Source organism: Stegodyphus dumicola, chromosome 9, assembly GCF_044657685.1.
Source record: "Stegodyphus dumicola isolate Sdum_Otavi_A_Nest chromosome 9, ASM4465768v1".
In the NCBI taxonomy this organism is placed as follows: Eukaryota; Metazoa; Arthropoda; class Arachnida; order Araneae; family Eresidae; genus Stegodyphus; species Stegodyphus dumicola.
This window is the reverse complement of record NC_140776.1, coordinates 157235483-157253510: the sequence shown is the minus strand read 5'-3', so window position 1 is coordinate 157253510 and position 18028 is coordinate 157235483. Positions and strand designations below refer to the sequence as shown.

General features: G+C 32.6%; 2 protein-coding genes across 2 annotated transcripts in view; one reads left to right on the top strand and one right to left on the bottom strand.

Annotated features, from left to right (window-relative positions):
- LOC146995520 (general transcription factor II-I repeat domain-containing protein 2-like) overlaps window positions 1–18028 on the bottom strand; it is a 140115-nt gene that overhangs the window by 57651 nt on the left and 64436 nt on the right. The window lies entirely within an intron of this gene.
- Window positions 838–18028, top strand: part of LOC118183954 (heparan sulfate glucosamine 3-O-sulfotransferase 1-like) — a 522588-nt gene continuing 505397 nt past the window's right edge. Inside the window, exon 1 of the mRNA XM_085824266.1 lies at window positions 838–1069. The gene's annotated coding sequence lies outside the window, so the exon portion shown is untranslated. The remainder of the gene's footprint in view (window positions 1070–18028) is intronic.

The following is an 18028-nucleotide window of genomic DNA, read 5'->3' as shown; positions in this document are numbered from 1 at the left end:
GTACAATAAAAATAACTGGGTTATATATTTAGTTTTGCATCCTTTAAATTGTTTTATCAGTTTAATATAATTCTACACGACATTTTAAAAGAAAAAATAATTACTTTTATTAAAACACGGTTACGAAATTCAAGATATTATGTTCTCTTTCACTTTTAAAAACAAAAATACAAAGCATGGCAAAAGTTCGAGTATACAATTTGCAGCCACTATATCATACACAAAATTTGTATGACGTAAATTGGATGTAAAATAAGCTTTTATCGACATCAGAAGTTTCATGAGGATTATAGACGAAAAGTCATTTTTGATGGCTATATACAGTGTTTATCAGAATTTACTTTAAAAAAACCCCACTTCACGTATTTCACAAATACATTTTGTGATCTCTCTTTTATCTTTAATAACATTCTTCTGGTTATAAATACAAAATTCATAACATGCAGACGAAACGTAGTTATAAATATGGATGTTCTTCACTTTAGCCACAAAAGCATGGATTACTATTATTCATTCCTGGGCAAATATTACCGAGACGGAGGTTATATAAAAGAAGTCTAGGTGCCGTGCGCAAAACTCCAATTTAGTAGTTTTCAGGTAACGTGACTGACGCAGAACAGAGAAATGCTTCTGCGTTCGTAGAACCGAAATCTAGGTAACCCATTTAAAAAATGCATGAGAGGGAATAAAAAATTCATCAAGAAAACAAGTCTTTCGGTTGTGATCAAAGTGAAGCCAAGAAACCAATAGCGAACGCTGCTTCGAGGTCACGTGATCGTTTCGGGCTCTCTGTCTCTGCCGTCGAGAGTATTTTCATCCCTACTCTTCGTCGCGCAACGAGTTATCGTCTGCTTCTAAAAGAGCTTTGTGTTCTTCACGGAGCAGGACACGGCTTTTATTCGATAAGCTTGTTTTGTTTAACGGTGTGGCAGCGCGGCAGGAAAGACAGCTCCAAATTCTGTGAGGCGTTTGAGCACTCAATTATGTTTTCATACCTTGACAGCTGACAGAACTGATATTTGTTTTTCCTATTCACATGGGAAGAGCTATTCTTCGGATATAAATCAAGGTTTGCATCATATTTTTTATGCATGAACGAATACCAACCCTTTATAAAAAATATGCTTTCCCGGGATATTTTTATTGCATTTCTAAATGATGCTTCTAGAGATAAAACAATTAGTTTTTAACGACTTACCACTTTTTGTTGCATTTTTTAAAAAAATAAGTAAACCATACTTCACAAATACACTTCTAATTAATACAACAATCATATAATTAAAGGACATTTTGAAGAAAACACTTTCAGTTTTGTAGAATTAAACATTCGAGAAACTAAATGATAAAATAATACACATGTTCTTCAGCTGCATATTATTACGTGCTTTTCTGATTTTCAGTAATAATTCCTACGAAATATCTGAGATGACATCTAAATTTGATGCTTGAATTTGTCTCTCTCTGACTGGAAAATGACTTTAGAATTTAAAGAGAAAGAGAGAATCAATACTGCAAATGATTATGTGTTACGGTATTTAAGATACGTCATGTAAAGATAATCATGGATCGAAAGAAAAATTTAAAATAGAGAAAAATTTTATTTTAATATCATGAATTCGTAATATATATGTTTAGTTAAAATAAAAAAGACGAATCTTAAAGACTGATTAATTATAAATTAGCTATCACAATACAAACGAAAAAGCTATTATAGCATTCTTATTTAAAGTCATTTTCTTCTTTCATTTTCTCTAGTGAGAAGAAAACAAATGTAATTATGACTCAAATTAAAAATGCAATACATTTCTTTTACATTGAAAATTACAGTTCTAAAGAACAGTTTAAAAGAATTACAGTTAAAAAGAATTACAGTTCTAAAGAGAAATGTTCTAGAGTTTTAATATCAAAAATTAAATGCCTGATTAAATAATTCGTAAAAAAGCGTTATGGATTTAAATAATTCATAAAAATATTTTTCTTTGCTATCATGCTTTTTTTTTTTTTTTTTTTTTTTTTTTTTTTTTGATAAAAAAGGTGTAAGTCATCAAATTTCGTACTGACTTGGTTAGTTAATTTTTTGTAATTAATAATTAATTAATGGAGAAAGAATAAAAATAAGAAATGCAAGCGTGAAACTTACTTTTTTGCTACGTTATTTGATATATCGCAAAATCCTGCTACCGTTTTTAAGCAAGTATATTAATTGCCAGTTTTGAAATTTTAAACATGAGGTATTTCTTAACAAATTAAGGACTGATAAGTTGAACTACAATGATTAACACTAAAAAAGTGCTAAAGATATAATATTAAATTTAATGCTAATTTTTCTAAAAAAATATTTTCAGTAGTTTTTATGTTTTCCATAAAATAATTTCTTTTATTAGTGATCAATCATATTTCTTGTTTGCCAGCATGCAAAAGTCGAATGTAATGGCTTGAAAGAAGCGTTTAATTCCTTCGAATTTTAAATAACTACATAACGAACATCGACTTTTAAAGCATTTCAGAAATCATTCATTGATTCAAGATGATGAAAACGGATTTCGATAGTTTTCTGTTTTACAATGTAAATTTATATTTTTCTGCTTTTCAAAATGCTTGGCTTGTGTCTGTTTTATTCATTCCAGAAAAACATCTTCCCGCTCTTTTTAGGTATCTGGTTATTTGGTAAATTTTCATTATTTTGGATGTTATGAAAATTTTTAACCATATTCTCAGCATCATATCAAAAACAAGAATCTGCGTCACTGCAGTACTTGAGCTTCAGATAAATTGATACACAATAGCGATTGAATGCCAGTATTATTACGCCAATATATTAATTCTATTATATATATTTCAGAGAAAACGAAAGCTAAATTTCCAAAAGTGGAAATTGATACTATCGAAAATTGTGCATATGACATAGAACCGAAAATACATGCTTGTTCAATCTCATGAAATGCTTTCGATTTCCGGTAATTATTTAGATGTCGGTATATTCGGTCATTGCTTAAATAGAGCTCATATTTATTGTGTAAATATTTGCATTGTTTAACCTTTCAAGCAATGATTTCTAAATTTTATACATAGATTTTTAACATTTATGTGAAAGAACGTATATACGTAAAAAATAAGTGAAATATAATTCATGTAAAAATTAAATCAAATATGTACGTAGAATGCTTCGAAATATTACTGCATAAAATATGAAGCCAATATTTTACTTTCGATCATTTAAATGAAATTTTTGGTAAAAATTAATTCAGATTTGTTTTCAAGAAAGAATGTTCAACATTAAAACAGCTATTGGTTAATTTTAAAGAAATTTTGAATTTTAATTTGAAGCATTTTATTGACAATAATTTGAATTTACTATTAATTTAATTTTTGAAAAATTGTTTAAGTTTTGTCGATATACTGTTTTTTAGAGCCAAAGAAATAATTTAGAAAATAACTTTAAAAAAAGCAATCGGGAAATTTTCGCAACAAAATGAATTACTCTTTTTTGAGTCTTTTTTGCAGTTGGCTAGTTGAGAAGTATTATTTTTTTACAAATTTTTTGAATAAGAGTTATAGCAGAAATTCATTCCTCAGTATATCTTTCTATAGCTTGAAAATGTGCTTTGCATCTCTTTTATCTGCTGTCGATTATGAAATTGTAATTAATTATGGAAGTTTTCCGTGCGTATCTTTGAGTGGTAAAGTGATAAGCATATCCAAATGAAAAATACCAGAATCATTGTTCGATTAAGACATCTTACTAATGTTTCTCACTCCAAAAATCAAGTAATCTTTTCTGTTAGAAGCCAAACGTCTGCCAAAAACGGTAGCTGCATGGGCAGTTTCATAGATTATTCCATGTGGTAACATAATCAGATGATGTTTCTTAAGAAAGTCTTTTCACGAAGGATTATATGGCACTAGGAAGATATCATGCTTTTTTTTATTTAAACAAATTGTACAGATTGTACCTAAGTACAATTTGTAGCAAATCCTTGAATAGATGTATAAGCGATTTAAGGCTGGTATCACACATCCAATTATTTCAGACGAACAACTGTTTCAGACAATGTTTTTTACCTCTTTTAAGGTCGTATCACACATACAAAACGTTTTCAGGGACAACTATTTAGAACAACTTTTCTGCTTTGTCTCATGATGTGGAGCAGCCAGATAGCTCGGATCGTTTTGGGGATACTATTTTAAAGAAGAAACTAGTTTTCCATTAGAAATGATGGCTGATGATGGCTGATGATGAAGTTCGATGCTGATGGCTGACTGGTTATTAAAACAAACATCTTTCAATTTTCATGCGACAGAAAGGAAAAAATCGCGCGTCTTTCTTTCAATAGTAAAGCAGGTAAAAAAATTGTTTGAAACACTTGTTCATCTGAAATAAACGCATGTGTGTTACCAGCCTAAGAAGTGTGTAAAAGACCCTTTCATTCGAAACTCAAAATAATTTAAGCGAATGCACTTGTGCTTACAAACCAGCCAACAATTGTTGCGTAACTCAAACGATATGAATTTAAATTAAAAATAAACTAAGTTAGCGAAAGGCTACGCAGAATAACTCGCAAGAAGGCTCAAAGATACACGGGCGTAATAAGCATTATTTGGCAAGAATAAAGCAACGCCGAAGATAGACTGCTAATAGGAGAAATGCAACTAGTTACCTGGCCTTCAGCAGAAGGAACGCGCTCTGACTAAACAATCTAAAACTTCCCTTTAAATGCTATCCCCTTAGGAAAACGGAAGGAGAATGATAACAAAGGTATTTAGTATAACATAACTCGTTAGATAAAAGATAAATAATAAGTTCCTACAAAATAAGCAATTTTTTATAATAAGTTACTTAAATAACAACAGAAAGAGTTACGTGAAAGATAAGTCCTGCCGTATATTTTGTATGAGCATATTCTGTTGTCTCTTCGCACTTGCATAATCCCACAAAAAATCCGTAGGTGTGAAGATCGATGAGCAAGATTTCCAATTAATCTATTTGTGCAGTTCGGAGGTTTTTAAGAAATCCTACGAATTAAATGCCCGGTGAAGTTAGGCACTATCATCCATAATTAAAAAAAGGAACCAAATGCAGAGACTGCAGTTTGATAGCCTTGAATCAGAGGCATCCAGGAATTTCGCATAGGAAACTTTAAGTATTTTTACAGTATTAATTTTATTATTTAGTGACTCAATTTTTTTGTGTAATCCTCAGATCACAAATTTGCATAATCCTCAATGTGAAAATTCCATTGTTATGTACTTCAGAGAGCATAACATTGTGCTAACTTCTTACCTAATACTATTGAACTTAATCATAAGATGGACTGGACACCCAGTTCTCCGTAGCTTAGTCGACTTAGCCAACCTGGTTAAGTCAGAGGCTGAGTTGATTTATCCGGAGTATAAAATCTTTGGAACAATCCTTCAGAGAAATTTGAAGTATTTGAATAGAAGAGGCCTAGAACTATCCTGGCTGATTAATTGTTACTTGTCACCTTTCATACATCAGCCTTGGCGAGTTAAGAATGAGAGTCATTGACGATACATGATACATGAGCCTCATAGCCTGCACTATACGTGAGTCTCTTAGAACTAAAAAGAAGATAAAAGTTTTGCAATGGACCACATTTTTATACAGTTTAAATGCAGTTTAATTTAGCCATTTCTTGTAACTGTTATATTAAGCAACAGTACGCCATCGATGATATACACGCCGACAACCTGGATAGTGGTTAAAGACTCTGACTACCGTATCGAAGGGCTCTGATTCCAATCTCGGTAAAACATGGATGTTTGTAAATGTATAGTGTCTGTGCAACATGGCAGCTGTCTAAATATGTGGCAAGCCGAAAATCCTCTTGAGAGGTTGGTGCAAAAGAAGAGGGTAGTGAGACCATCGGACCTGTCCCCCTCCGAAACGATTTTTCTCAAAATTGGGAGTGGAAGTGAGCTTTGGTTGGCCTGACAGCTGTATGGTCCTCAAGGCTCTTGCCAGCGACAGGCGCATTTGATTTTTGCCGACGACGAATATCTGGGCTTGTGCTGACCATTGTCAGACAAATGAGATTGGTAACAACAGCAACAATCCTACACATGACTTGGCATTTATTACTGTTCTATAGGTTAAGTTTTTCATTTATAATCTCCGTGATTTAGCAAATAGATGCTTCCATAACTATTTTTTGAAATTAAAACAAGGCTCATTTAATCATGTGAGTTATTTAAAAGCAATACACTTTCATATTTCCCTAGGGTTTTCTAAATCAAGATTGGGAAGGAGTTGAGCAGACTCCAGCTGTCACGTATAAAAGGCCCAAAGGATCTTCTCCTTCTTAGCCACAAGGAAAGTTTAGACCTGATCGAGACTATGTTCAGATCAGGAAGATTACCCACAACAACAATAGCTTACTTCTTAGTAATTTACGTTTTCGTTAAATTTTTCAATAATTTCTTTTATTTAATTAAAGTTAATTTACAGTAGAATACTTCACAGATGTCACCTCCTTAAAGTGACTGTCTCAGAAAAGGACTAGTATGTCTGAACCATAATCAAATAACAGTACTGGATGAACTAAAGGCATGTTTCTATAAGACGCTCTCATCTAAAGAAGATCAAAATCATCTGGCAACAGGGATGTAAACCTAAGCAATCACTGCATGCTATTAATGCGATTTAAAAAACAAGAGACACTAAATGTCTTTAGAATTTAAAATATTCATTACAAAATTAAACGATTTTTCGTAGAAGGACGCGTTTTGCGCCAAAATTTCTGTCACGAATTCAGATCTTTTTCGAAACAGGGATAAAAAAAAAACAGGTTCATTTACAGATGACACTACACCACAGAAGGGATAAAAGTTTAGCTTTAACCGAAGTTATAAACCCATTTAACTTTAATCCTTGTTCTATTTATGATCTCAAACTTTAAAGATGACTTACTTTAAGTTGAGTTCAGGCTTTTAAGGCAGTGTTGGTAGAATAGTTCTACCAGAGCAGGGAATTAGCTATTTCAAACATATGAGAGTTTTATACGGAGAAAAAGATAAAACATGCTGAATATCAGTGATTGTGACAGCAATATAGGGAAATGTGTTCATGAAATTGCGAGTTTGGGCGATCAAGATAGCAATCACAGACAATCACTTGCTGAATCTCTGGAAACTAATACAGGAGCACAAGTAGAGATACTTGATCATAAGCGAGCAGAAGTATGGGAACGCGACACGATATTATCATTTAAAATTGCGTGATCATCCTTTTCAGAATGGTAGAAGGCTGTCTTACTAGATTGGAATTCCGAAGAAGACATTAATGTGTCCTTATACCGAGACCATATAAGCATTCTATACCGCGCCACGCACATAGGAAAAATCCCTCCTCGTGATTGGATATGGCTTCCGATGATGTCATTTCCTCTGCGCTTAGAAACGCCTTGACTTTTCCTGGGCTCGAGGATATAACTCCATACCTTTGTTTATATTTTGATAGCAGTACCGAAAAGATCATTACGTGCGCTTTAATTTTATTGCTATGAGATTACACTTACAACACTGTAGTAAGGTGAAATTAATATAAAAAAAAATCTGAAATGTTTCAGATTTTAAATTACGTCCAAAGGGGCGTTTTTTAACATTTTGTGTGTTACCTTTCTTTATTAAATATCATGTTCCTCGCACTTAAACCATAAGATCCAGTGCAACAGCAATATCGCAAAATAGTTTTAAAACGAGCATATCTTTAGAATTTCCGATACAGAGACTCACGCGCTGGAGATAAAAATGTTTTTTCTGCACAACGTTGCCATTGCTCGCTTTGAAATCCTTGAGTTTGTTAATCAAAAATTCGTCAAAGTTTTAAAAGATAGGAAATCGATCATAAAACAAATTTCAAATTTCAAATTTGGTCTTCCACATGCTCATATTCGTTGGAGGATTACGTTATTCAAAATTCGATGACTCTATGTACCGTTATTTTATGACAATGTGAGAAATATACATACATTTACGCAGATTTTCATTATTTAATTTCTTCAAATATAATGCAGGACTCTAACATTTTATGGCAACAGTTTGAAAAGTGAACCGACATTTATCCGTCCGACGCAAAATGCCAAAACGAAACTAATAGTCCTTCGGCATTCAAATCCCTTTGGACTAAAAATGTAATTTGTTCCCCTTGAGAGAAAAAGTATTATTTTTTCGCATGCTAACTTCGTAAATGTCTATTAATATTAAGTGTAGAGATTTTTAATGGATGTATTCTTAATTTAAAACCCTTCATATTAAAAGTGTTGTGATTGTGAATTCATTATTTATTATTATTATTTATTATTAATTAATTATTGTTCGTTATGTATCCATTCTCGGCAGATGCAATCTCCAAAAGCATGAGACAGGTGATTTTTTGGAAAGAGCAAAAACTATGTTAGCAGCTAACACAGTACACGGTAAATTCACAGTATTTATAATCAGTTTGAAAAAGTAAAATTTATTTTTGAAGTTAGACTAATATAGATTTGGAACAGAGAAACAGAGATGCGTATTTTAAATTGAATAATATTATTTTATGGATATTGCCTAATTTCAACATGTAACATCTTTTGTACCTTCGCATAAAAATAGTATTTGTCAGCGAAGAAAGCTTCTTTTCTTATACACGTGTATTAAATTCAGCGAAAATACTGAATGCACTTTTTTCTTCCATTTAAAGCAACAAAATATTAGAAATGCCATGAACATTAACATTGAAATAATATAACATTTGCAAAGGAAATGTTTTCTGCAATGGGAAAGGAATAGAATGCAACAGAATTGCAATAATAATAATATACTTACTAAGCAAACAATGCTTTATAGTTAGATCAAGACTGTCCTGTTTTGGTTTTTGCACTAAGTTTATGAACTCAGCTATTTATACAATCTAAACGCTAAAGATTGCTTCTGATATTAACAGCATCTTTGAAAGATTTTATAATTTCATAATTCCTTGAAACAGGAAGCCATCTGCAGAATGCTGCAGCTAAATGTTTTCGTTTCAAAGAAAACAAACAATAATTTTCACGCTTCCATGTCACTCATGAGAGTCATTCATAGAAAATAAAACCGTAAGAATCCCGCCTAAACGTCATTACGCCGACAGAAAATGATGTCATAGGAAAGAATGTCCAGTCATGTTTCCCCATGCGGTACAGAATGCTTATATGCGTACCGAGAGTGTAATATCGGTTGCCGCCTATGGTTGATACTGTTTATAATACGTCTAAATGATCGATGAGTTCTGCCTTTCTCGATGAACGTTTAACTATCAGGCGTTCGTCGATTATTTCTAAAAATAGAATTCTTACTTATCTCACTATCTATCTAATAAATAAGCTGTACTGTGGAGACATTAGGACCTCTCGAAAACGTGCCGAGTGTGCTGACCACTATACTACGAAGGCATGTTAAGAAGGTGGGAGAAATACCTAAAGGGCAAATGGGGTGTTTAGGAGACCCAGTCGCCAAATTCTGGTGGTGGAGAGTCATAATCCACCACCCTTTTAGTTCGGACGAAACTGTAGAGACATTAGGTATTTTTTTGGAAGAAGGAGAGATGAAAAATGAGCAACGCCTTCGCCGGGACTGGAACCACGGGCCTCTCGAATACGCGCCGAGCGTGCTGACCACTACATCACGAAGACATGCTAAGAAGGCGGGAGAAATACTTTATAGAACTTTCTTGAAATTGGCCAGTGATCGCCTTTTTAATTAAAATACGAGTAAGATAAGATCAAATAAAGCAAATTTAAATGTATATCTCAAAAGAACTTACTAAAATATCATTACGAAGTAAAATCACGTTGAAATATAAATATGATCTGCAGTTAGCACCGGGAAAAGGAATCAGTATATTTCCATCTTAATGCTTTCAGATTGGTAAAGGAGTTGCTAATTAACCTAGTTCTCTTACCAACCCGACTCTCTGCAACTGAAAATTTACAACACATACTTAACGTTTATAGGCACAGTGCCAGACAGCTTGGCCAACTATTCAGCTCACTCACATACAATCACAGTTCCAAAATGTGTTACATGAAACTTACACTATGAACAGATTGGCTACGAACTGATCTAGCTATCTAAATTGGAACCCATTTCCTAGATCTTGGTCTACGTTGATTGAAATATTTTTTACGTATACTGTGCGTCGCTTTATGTTATATTTGCATATTTCTGTACAAAACTGAATTAAAACGACAGTAAGAAATACTACATCTATAATTGCTCACCTCTTCCTAAGCCTAAAATGTCTTTTTATACTAAAGAGTATAAGCAGAAAATTAAATGCTACAACTAATAGATAGCTCGCATGTGATAAAAAAATTTACCAAAATGATATTTTAGTCGAAGACCATTATTAGAACTTTTATCACCTTCAGTAAAGAATAAACTTATAAAATTTATTGGCGCTTATTATTTTATCAACTGTGTGACTTTAGCTAAAGTACATTTAAGCTGTTTGTATATTTTGAAAAATATTTTTAAAGTGTCAAGTCGTAGAAATATATCTGCCTACGTTCGGAGCACTTTTTTTTAAAAAACATAGAATTCTGATGAAATATATATTTATTTAATCAAAATATGATATCAAATCATGAAAATAGGTAAATTTTAGGAATATTTTTATAAATTTTTGAAATATATGCAATTTAATGCAAATTTTTAGGAGAATTTAACACTTGCGTTAAATGTCGTATATTTTTTCCCACAGCATATATTTCTATTTTATTTATACTGTATACTACTACAACACTCATCTGTGTTATGAACTAAAATGTATATGATATTTCTAAAATTTACTAAAATATGTGTAATTACATGAAAAAACACAATTTTTTGTAAAATATTTCTTATCGTTTTATATAGAAATACTTATAAAACAATCAAATTAATAAATATTACTTAGATTGTAGCTTAAAACCTAATAAATAATGTAGAAAACATTTTAGTGAAATTTAATAGAGATAACTTTAGAACATTTTGAGTAATTACATTTCTTGTATGTAAAAACACTAGAAAAATTAGTTTTCCAGAAAACGCATTTAAAGATTTCACATTAACAGAAAAACTGTTCTGTTGTATTTACACACTTAAAATTCTCCACATTTGTACATCACACCCTCCATATCTTTAAGTAATTTTGATTTCCTATTTGATTTTAATTTTTTTCTGGCTATTTTCGAAATGAGCGACGAATGAATTTTCGAGTTCTTTATTCTTTCGTTATCAATTCCAAAGTAATTTTTAATCATTTCTTGTTCAATTGATATGCCTAAATGTTCAAACACAGTCCAAGATACCCTGAATTAAAAATTAAAACGGCTATATATGCACCCAGCAACATAGTCTTTATACCTAATCGCAATGTTGCCAAACCCAGTTCAAAAAACCGCAATGTTGCCAGTCCCAGTTCAAAGAATTAAGGCAAATAATTATTGCCAGAAACAAAAACAAAAAAAAAAAAAAAAAAAAAAAAAAGTACCCAGAATTAAAATGAAATGTTTTAGCACAATTTTACGCACAAACAGTTAAAAAAAAACACGGATAACAACATTGTTTACCTTTAAGTTGAGCCTTTTAAATGGCACTTCCGGTCTTTCTGCTTTCACTTCCAGTGCAGTTAATTGGCTATACCTTCTCTTCTAATTATCACAAACGTAAAAATGAACCATTTTCGGAATCCTACAAAATTGACCTTTGAAATTGGGCAATAAAAAAAATCGAATTTTTTCGCCGAAATCGTTTTTTTTGACGTAGGCAGATACCTTTTAAACAGTTTAATGTTTAGTAGTAAATTTACATAAATTGTTTTCAACAGATGAAAAGAATCAAAGGGTTGGTTTAGTTGACTATAGCAAAGCACACTAGGACTAAGGGCTAAACACACGGGAAGAGATGGCTTCGTGGATGATTTGCCTAAAGAAAACTGCCTCGTATACACGTTACAGAGGAAAACCCCGAAAATGCCCATGTAGCCAAAGCCCGTTCGCCTCGAATAGAACCCAGGCGGGAATTCACAAGGTCACCGATTTAACCATTCGGATGTTGGTGGGCCAAAGCATCAAATGAAGCTCATCTTTAAAGACGATGAATACGAATAGTTTAAAAATTTGTTCTATTTATTGTTTTAAATTATAAATCACGGAAATTTTCAAAAAATAATACGTTGACCTTAAAGACGGTTCCTGCAAGAAAACATAAGTCAACAAACATTTATAAAAATAAATATCTCTGATTTATGAGTTCTGGTAATCTTACGCTATCAAAAGTTAGATAGCGCCAAAATTTTAAGAAACTTGATTTTTCCTCTACTAGATGGCACGAAAAGTCTTTGCATAGTTTTTTTTTTTTTACAGATCAGCGATAATCTTCTCACGAAACATATAGTGACATAAAAATTAAACTCGAGCTTCCCTGCTATAAAATCATATATGCCACTGCAAAAAAATATGTAGGAAAGATATTTTTTCATCTTGGGGATGATAATATTGTATTTTATTAACAAAATTTTCAAGCTAAAAAAATAAGAACTTGAGAAAACGAAAGGTGACTTAGAAAGAAGATTATGTAGATTTATCAGGGTAATCCATCTTCTGAGTTAAATATTATAACTTAAAGCCAGAGAAGCAGTAGTTAAGAAATAACCTTCGCAATTTTATTTCATCACTGTTTTACTACATTGATATTTTTTAAGACAGTCAGTTCCTGATTTATCGAGTTAGTACTTCGGATGATGTCTATTAGTTTTCTCAAAATCATGGTTAATCAGAAGCCTGTTAAAAATACAGAAAAGTGGAAATAATTCACTATATTTCCTGAAGCTTGCTAAGAACATTACATGGTTTATCATCACTAATCATTTTATTTTAAAAATAAAAATTGTAGTCTTAGTAATACTAAAAAGTTTCAAATAGAGTGCAAAGGAAGTAAAAAGCTGTAATGGCATACATGAGACACTTGTGTAATGTTATTGTTTATGTATACTTATTGTGAATTTATTCATAATATTTTTGAAAATATTTTGAATAAGTTCATAATATTTTCAGAAAATATATGTTAACTTTCTAGTACATTTTTGCTAAATTCAAAATTAGAACACATTTAACGAGTTAAAATTTTTGAATTTTAAAACGTATGAAAAGTATAAAGAGCGTTTACGCCAGTTTGCTATATTCTACAGAATATTTCGTCTAGACTTTTCAGATATTACAATATCCCACCAGCGGCCGAGCGGTAAAGTCGCTGAACACTGGCAGTTCAGTCCGAGGTTCGAATCCCGCGAACGGGCTGGCTGCATGGGTGTTTTTGTGGTTTTCCCCATGTGTAACGTGTATACGAGCCAGTTTCCCTTAGAAAGTCCTCCACGAAAGGCATCCCTCCCCTTAGGCAGATAGCCCTAGTGTTGTTTGCCGTAATTAAATACACCACCACCACCAGATATTACAATATGTTGTCGTAAAAATTAACTTGAGAGCATGCAGTCTGATTTATTTTTTTTTAATCAATTGTTATAATTTTTCATAAGAGTTGTCATGTGTCCCTTTTATGGTATAAAGTCAGAAAATAGTTTCTTTTCCATTTGGATTATTTTTTTTCTACCTCACTCATGTAAATCTTTATATTTCTTGCTTTTTGGCGACCAAACCCAAATTAACTTGCCACTATCCAATGGAGATATGGTGGCTTTCTTCTGTCACTACAGAAAACCTCTTAATTTTATATCATTCATTGAATATCATAAATAGCATTTTAAAAGTTTTGAAAGATGAGCTCATTTAAGCCTGCAGACACAGCCAATGCACAGAAATTCTCAATGCTAGAGGCACATTTGGGAAAATGTCTTCCAATTTTGGTCTTAGATATACTGAAAGATATTGATCGTTTTAAGGAGATAGTCGCCGTAAGAACTTCATTACATTTTGAAACTGAAATTTCTTTTATTTGGTACTTATTAAAAAGTCATTAAGTTTTCTTGATGTTTGAGACTATAAAAATATGCAGTCGCACTCTGTGGGATTCGAACTCGCATACTCGAGCTCGAATGCGCATCGAGTATGCTTCTAATTATATCGTGAAGGCACTTGAAAAGAAGGGAGAAAATACCTTACATAATCCTCTTTCTAAGGGCGACTGGGAATTAGGGGACGCAATTGCCAAATTTTATAATGTCGAATTATCGTACACCACCTTTTAGTTCGGACGCTACTAGTGCTCTCCGCGAGACTCGAACCTTGGGCCTGTCGATTGCGCATTGAATATATTTCCCAGCCTACAAACAACTTACGCCACGAAAGCACGTTCAAAGAAAGATGATAATTCCTTACTTATTTAAGTTCATGATGATGAAAATGGAAATGGAGAAATCAACTGTACAATTTATTTACCTAAATCTTTATCCAACTACTGCAAGTAGTGAATGAGCAGACTGCTCAACATTCGCTTTTATGAAGATATTTTTCAGCGCATGTATTTTTCAAGCTTATTTATTTCATCCATACGCCACAGAAATGTGACTTTAATTATCATTCATTATATTATAATTATCAATTTAATCATCACCAGTTAACAACTTTTCCAATTATACTTCTTCAAGGCGAGAGGATAAATTACTAAAGTTTCGTTAGGTATGAATAATGGATTATTACGAGGAAAAGAATAAGTAAGAGACTAGAAACGTTCCCAAGTAAAAAATTACGTTGAATTATTTAACAAGAACTTATCAATTAGCCTGCATATTTTGCAATATATTCTAATAACGAATTTCTCTTAACTGAATTATTTCGCGTGATGTTCGCAAGTGAGAAAATGGCACAAGAAAAAAGTATATGCGTTCGTTCTGTCCTTGCTCTACAATCGAACTAAAATTAAAATATACTGTTTTTAAATATTTTGTGACTTTTCTATTGAATCGAATTTTATGTTACATTTCAGTTTCACTGCCATTGTGCAGAGGTGTAAATCTTTAGGTGTAAGAAGACATGTAAAGTCAGTTGAACTTTTATCAGCACTCAGCTATGCCACTGCCGTAATTCTTCCAGTTACTGGTTGGATGCGCTACCACTTACACCCCGCGATCACGCATGGGAGAATGTGATATTTCCTTACAATTTGTTTGAATATTTGATATGTTATTAGGGAATACATTATAAAATATATCCGAATGGTGTAAACTATGATAGGAAGCAGTTTTTTTACAGTGACGATTCACTGCAACGCGCAAGCTGAGTTTAACCCGCATTAAAGGCTTCCAAGAAGTCTATATAATGCAGAAATATTATTAGCCTGATCGAACCTAAAGTATATACTTTGGTTTTGGTTGATGTATGATGAATTTATCATGTATATTCATCACTGAAATATTCCGTGCAGTGTCAATAATTGCTTTCAGAAGTAACAGAACTAATATAACCACAATGGCAAGGAATATTAGAAATTCTCGAATTCATTTCAGTTTATACAGTTCAGTTTGTTAAACTATAGCGATGCAATTATGTTGAGAAATTAATGTATAAATGGATTAAAGCATGACTTAAAACCCGGGGCTTTCGAGTGTTTCACCTAAATATATTGTTACTAGCAGCTTCGCTGTCAGCTTTCGTCTGGCTTTAAAATGTACCAGAAATATAGCTGAAGGGAACAGCAATCGTTAAATTTAAAAATTGCGCAGAATTTTACTCTGCAGAACAATATCATAAAAAAAAGTTTATTACGTATAACAAAATTACTGTGGTGACTCTGTAAACTTGTGTTGTACTCGCCAACCGCGCGCCGTTATCACTAATTGTAACCGAAGGAGATTTCGGCGACCCCATCAGATGAGCGCTGCTTTCGGAAGCTTCAAACTATATGACGATCTTCGACGTGTGTGTGTGTGTGTGATTATGGCAAAGCCTCGAGGGCTATCTGCCTAAGGGGAGGGATGCCTTCGTGGAGGACTTTCTAAGGGAAACTGGCTCGTATACACGTTACACATGGGGAAAACCACGAAAACGCCCATGCAGCCAGCCCGTTCGCGGGATTCGAACTTCGGACCGAACTACCAGTGTTCAGCGACTTTACCGCTCGGCCGCTGGTGGGCCCCGATCTTCGACGAGTCACGTCTCGTCGTCGGTGCTGTTGGTCGTTCGCTTTCCTTCAACGTGTTTGTCTGTCAACTGTACTAATTAAGTTTTACTATTGTGATGTGATTAAATGTTTTTTGTTATCTAAAAATTGGCTCTTATAGCATATTATGAATTCATCCTTAAAAGTACTGTCAAATTCCAATACTCATAGTTTGTTGTTGCACACAGCCACAACCACGTGCAACAATTACAATGAAATAAGCAATATCACTAAATACAAATATGAATTATCCTAATAAATAAATTAACTAACTTCCCTTTGCAAAATCTTAAGAACTCAAATGGTATAAAGGAGGTTAAGAACTTTGTTTCCTAAAAAAATCCCTCAAAACTTTTCAATATCTTAAAAACAGTGAAAGGAGCAATAAATAACATAAAAGAATACAAAAAACAAAAAATTCTGAAAAGCAAAGTATAATTAATGATATTTTACCTTATATTTTCAAGAGGAAGAAACCACAATGAAATAAGCTATATTTCTTAATAAAAATATTAATTATCCTAATAAAAAAATAAACCAACTTTCCGTTAAAGAAAAAAAATCATGCGAAACTTTTCAATATCTTCCAAACAGTGAAATAAGCAAAAAATAACATAAAAGTAACTCAAAAAACAAAATTCTGCGCAGAACTTTACTCTGCAGAACAACTTTATCAAAAAAAATCAATAAAAATGTATTATAAATGACAATAAAATATGCAAATCTCTTAAAAACAGTGACATAAGAAATACGACGAAAATTCGTTGCTAAACCCATATTTCTAAAAGAATGAAACTATTCAAAATGATGCGATTTCATCAAAAATCTATCAACAACAATAAGACAGGAAAATTGTTGCCAAAATCACATTTTTAAAGATGTGAGATGTGAGCAGTGTACTCGGAAGCTTCATTTAATTTTTTTTTTTTTAAATGCAAAATATTATCATTTTTCCAAAATTCTTTTTGTAAAAGCAGTCGCAAGGATGAAAGTTGAACGTGTTCAAAAATCAAAGAAAAATAAACTGTACATTTTTAAAAATAAGCTTTTTTAGAAAAATCCCGTTGAAAAGGTGTTAAGCTCCCTTTGTTAAATAAATTCGTATTGAATCGATTTATTGAAACACGACATTTATTTTAAGTTCGTAAAATAGCTAAGTACCTACGTTTCATGACGATGTGAAAATGGAGTGCGTAGAGTAAAATCTCGCTTTCCTATAGCCCATTATGTCTCAAAATGACGCGATTTCGTCATAAAGCATAAAATAAAAAAATTCGAATTCGAATTTTGAAAAAATCGCTTCGAGGTGCACTGGCTCTTGTCTAGATGCACCTATGTACCAAATTTCGTAGCGGTGGGTTTATTCGCTTACGCGTAGCGTGAACGAAAGACACACACAAACAGACTCTTTCTTTTATTATATGTAGAGATGATTTTTTTAAGCAGGTAAATAATTTTAGTGAAATTGTAGTTTTTAGTCCAAAGGAGCTTTGTCCCTGAAGGAATATTGCTTTCGTTTTGGGATTTTGCGTCGAATTACGCTGAATGCTCGTTTCACTTTTCCAACTGTTGCCACCAAATATTATAGCCCTGTATTATATTCGAAGAAATTAAATAATGAAGAATCTGCATAAATGTATCTAGATTTCTCGCATTGTGATAAAACAACGTACCTAGAGCCATCCAATTTTAAATGACGTAATCCTACTGCGCATATGGGCAACTGGAAGCCCAAATATGAAATCTGGAATTTGTCTTATTATCGATTTCACATTCTGGGAAACTTTAACGAATTTTTGATTAACAAACTCAAGAATTGCAAAGCGAGCAATGGCAACGTTGTACAGAAAAAACATTTTTATCTCCAGCGCGTGAGACCGTGCATCGGAAATTCTAA